At 34.4% G+C, this 4,795-nt stretch overlaps 1 pseudogene; it reads left to right on the top strand.

The window, feature by feature from the left end:
• The first annotated feature begins 505 nt into the window (after positions 1 to 505).
• On the top strand, positions 506 to 1,144 carry LOC105305332 (annotated as a pseudogene).
• Positions 1,145 to 4,795: the final 3,651 nt, after the last annotated feature.

The raw sequence follows: 4,795 nt of genomic DNA, 5'->3' as shown, positions 1-4,795 counted from the left end.
TAAGCACAGCATGTGAATTGCTCATTGAATTTTAACAGGTCGCCCCACAGGGTGGGCTAAACTTGGCCTGCAGTTGAATCCCTCTCAGGACTGTGTCACTGGACACCTACTACACAAAGCCACACTAATAAGACCAAGAGGTATAAGAGCTTTGCTTAGTACATAGACACAGACACAGAATGGCAGCCAAAATGGGAAGACAAAGAAACCATATGAGAGAACAGAACAGAACCATATCAGAGAACAGAACAGAAATCCAGGAATAATGGAGTCAAGCAATCTAACAGATGCAGAGTTCAAAATACTGGTTATAAAGATGCTCAATGAACTTAGGGGTAGAGTAGAAGAACTCGGTGAGGACTTTAACAAGGAAATAAAAAACATAAAAATAGAAATGGAAATTATAAAAGGGAACCAGTCAGAAATGAAGAACACATTATCTGAGATGAAGAATGGATAAACAGAGTGGATAAAGAAGAGGATCGGCTCTTTGCTGCATCTACTGCGAGGATGAAGACCATTCTCAACAATCAGACTGTCAATTTTCCAGAAAATGTGGGTATCGCTCTGAAGGGGCGCTCAGTTTCTGTGAAGGGCCCCAGAGGCTCCCTGCGGAGGGGCTTCAATAACATCAATGCAGAACTCAGTTTCCTTGGAAAGAAAAAGAAGAGGCTTCACGTTGACAAATGATGGAGAAATAGAAAGAAACCAACTACTGTTAACACTGTCTATAGTCATGTACAGAACATGATCAACAGTGTTACACTGGGCTTCCATTACAAGATGAAGTCTGTGTATGCTCACTTTCCCATCAACATCGTTATTCAGGAGAATGGTTCTCTCGTTGAAATTCAAAATTTCTAGGGTGAAAAATACATCTGCAGGATTCAGATGAGGTCAGATGTTTCTTGTTCAGTATCTCAAGCCCAGAAAGATGAGTTAATTCTTGAAGGAAATGACGTTAGACTTGTATCAAATTCAGCTGCTTTGATTCAACAAGCACAACAATGAAAAACAAGGATATCAGAAAATATTTGGATAGTATCTCTGTTTCTGAAAAAGGAAAAGTTCAGCAGGCTGATGAACAAGGTCAAAGTTGTCCAACTACAGAAACGTCAAGATGTTGGATGATTCCTTAGACTTACCTGTGGTATTTTAAAGATACAATAAAAATACAATAAAAGTTGTGTATTGAAAGAAAAAAAAAAAAAGAAAAACAGGGTCAAACCACCAATATAGAAGATGGAGAAGCCAAGGACACTCAATCAGAATGGCAAGAAAAAAGAAGCCAAGACTATAATAATAATTTAAAGAGCCTATGGGACTCTATTAAATGTAAAAATATCCATGTCATGGGGTACCAGAAAAAAAAAGTCGTTGAAAAGCTATTGGAAGAAATAATGATGGAAAACTTCCCTCACCTGGTGAAGGAAATAGACATACAAACCCAGGAAGCTCAGAGAGTCCCAAGAAAGAGGAACCCAAAGAGGCCCACACCAAGACACATCATAATTAAAATGCCAAAGGTTAAATACAAAGAGAGAATCTTAAAAGCAGCAAGAGAAAATCAGTTAGTTACCTACAAGAGAGCACCCATAAGACTGGCAGCTGAATTCTCAAAAGAAACTATGCAGGACAGAAGGGCTTGGCACAGAATATTTGATGTGATGAAAACCCAGGGTCTACAAACAAGAATACTTTATCCAGCACAGCTATTGTTTAAAGTCGAAGGACAGATAAAGAGCTTCCCAGACAACAATAAGCTAAAGGAATTCATCAACACCAAGTCAACATTATAGGAAATGTTGGAGGGACTTATTTACGAAGAAAAAATATGTCTCAAAAACATGAATAAAGAGTGGTAATAGCTACATTCCTATCAACGAGTCCTTCAAATGGAAAAGAATAAAGTGCTCCATCCAAAAGATAGTGTGGTTGAATGGATAAGGAAATGAGATCCCTACATATGCTGCCTACAAGAGACTCACTTCAGATTAAAAGACACACGCAGACTAAAAGGAAAGGAATGGAAAAAGCTATTGCCTTGATGGACTTAGAGGGTATTGCACTGAATGAAATAAGTCAGATAGAGAAAGACAAATATCACATGATTTCATATACATGTGGAATCCAAACAACAATAAAAACAGAAATAAACTCATAGATACAGAGAATATTTTGAGGGCTACTAGATGGGAGGAGTGTTAAAGGACAGCAAAAAAGGGCAAAGAGACTAAGAAGTACAAATGGATAGTTACAAAATAGACATAGAAATATAAAGTGTAACATAAGGAAAATAGTTAACAGTGTTGTCAAAAATATGTAAGGGAAAGAGGGGATACTAGATTTAGTGAGATGATCACTTTGTGAGTTATATAGATCTCTAATCACTATGCTAGGCAACAATAATACATCATTGTATGCCAACTATAATTGAAAAACTCATTTAATTGTACAATGTAAATACAAGCAACTAATTGTCTGTTATATTTCAACAAAGCTGGAAAAAATTTAAAAATGATAAATAAATATGTATCTTACCAGTACGATGCTATTATAATTTACAATTTGCTCTTTAGAGAATAAAATGATAGAGCGTTAAGTTAGAAAAATATAAAAGATTATCAAAATATTTATAATTATGAATATCCATTTCAATACAAAAAAATGAATTTAAAAACCCATTACCCTTTTAAACATTTTTGGAGGAATAAGGTAATTTTCCTTTCATGGTTCAATCTACTTCCTCAAATAATTGGACTTGCCGAACAATTATAAATCAATTAAAGAATAGATTTTTTTTTCTCTTTGTTTGCTAGTGATGCTTGAAGAATTTTAGCAAACAACTTAGGTACATTAATTCCCTTCCTTTATGTAAATGAGAAAATAGATCTGTATTTCAGAATCCAGGGAATATTAATTAATGTAACGAGTAGAAACCTGAAGTTGCTCCTCTGATTTTATGGAACTGTGAATTTCATAGATGACAGGCAGGGCCTTGATCCCTGTAACTGACTTTCCTAGTGCCACAGCTGTAATGCCTTTGCTTACAGAGGAATCACTGTGGTGCCTGGGAAATCTGATTGTCTTTGAAAAAGAATGTTGTCTTGTTTCTTCTTCCATGTGCCCTTCCCTTTGATCTTGGTTACTGAGGAGTATTAGTAAATCAGGTTTCTCAATTTAGCAATAGAAAATAAAAGAAAGAAGCAGAGATACTGTGCCTGAAACTCTAGAAGCCATGTGAGCATTTAGCCCGCCAATGTATTGAAGAAGTTGTGGGGGACAGGAGAGGCGATAGGGCTCAAAAAAGTTCTATGGAAGGATATTGGAAAATAAATCTTATACATACTATGGAATGAAAGAGAGTGGGGTTAAATAAGAAAGTAGCATAAATATCATGAAGTAAATATATTTTGTTCTTATTTTGAGAGAAGCAAGCTAAAGATTGAAATTATTTTTAAAACTACTTCTGGCTGCTGGGAAGAACTCATGAGTATTGTATGTAATATCTGAAAGGGTATTCTCTCCAGCTATTAGCCATACTTACCTCTGAAAAAGCAGATTAGAAGTTACAGGATGGGGCACTTATGTTAGAAATCAGTTGAGATATTTAAGTTATTGAAATGAGCATATATTATTTTTATGATTGAACCATCATTAACAAAAGTATATAGAAAGAAGTAAGGAATTTATATTAATAGATACAATAAAACTAAAGATAATAGAATTACTGACTGTACCTTATTTTTAGCTCTGAAATTTCTGGGACCAAGTAAAATAGGAAAATATGATCAATAATGAATTTTTACCATATCAAAGAAAACATATTAGTTCATGAACAGATATTTTTTATCCTCCAAGTTAAAAATTTCATAGGTTTATATTATAGTCACAGTGAACAACATACAAATGTTGAAGAGTCACATACCTGTTTTCTAGAAGTAACAAACATTTAAAAATAGCCATATCTTTTATTAACTCTTAGTCAAAGATCAGTATGTGAAACAAAAATGTAATTCAATGAAGATGTTTGATAGAGTGCTCTATTGATCCAAACTTGAGATAATTTTCTTTTATAATAATGAAATTTGTTAAATATATTAAATTAATGTAAACAATATGTTGCTGTGTGTTGTTACAAAATTATGTGATACAAAGCAAAATGATTCAATAAAATACATAATTTTGAAACATAACTATTATTGGGTTTCATGTCTAACATTATTAACAAGTGAATTAAAGTCCTAATTGACATAGTATATGAATGTTACATTTTTAAAAACTATCATCATGTTTTGGAAATACAATCTGCAACAGTGGCCTACATGATGGACCTGGGTTATTTCTCTGTCTTCATCCCTTCTTCCCAGAGAACATTCCGTTCTAGCCACATGTTGCTGGAGCATCTAATCATGCTCTTGCCCTAGCATTTTTGGACAGATTGGTTCTTCTGTTTCCTCTGCTCTTTTCGGCATACCTGCTATGTGCCCTCCCCACCCTCTTTCTGCTTTTATTCAAATATCGACTTCTAAATGATGCCTACCCTGACCATTCTGCAGCCCCACTCTTTCCTCCCACCGCCAGGCTTAACAATAGTCACAATTTAATGCCTTTATTATTTATTTTTTTATTATTTCACCCATTTCCTTGTTCTCCTACCCTTTGGCAACCATCAGCTTGTTCTCTATATCTATGGGTCTGTTTCTCTTTTGTTTTCTTTTTTCTTTCTTTCTTTTTTTTTTTTAGATTTTACACATAAGTGAAATTATATGGTATTTGTCTTTCTCTCTGACTT

Source organism: Pteropus vampyrus, unplaced genomic scaffold (genome assembly GCF_000151845.1).
Source record: "Pteropus vampyrus isolate Shadow unplaced genomic scaffold, Pvam_2.0 Scaffold378, whole genome shotgun sequence".
In the NCBI taxonomy this organism is placed as follows: domain Eukaryota; kingdom Metazoa; phylum Chordata; class Mammalia; order Chiroptera; family Pteropodidae; genus Pteropus; species Pteropus vampyrus.
Note: the sequence above shows the minus strand (reverse complement) of the source record. Positions and strands in the feature narration are given on the sequence as shown.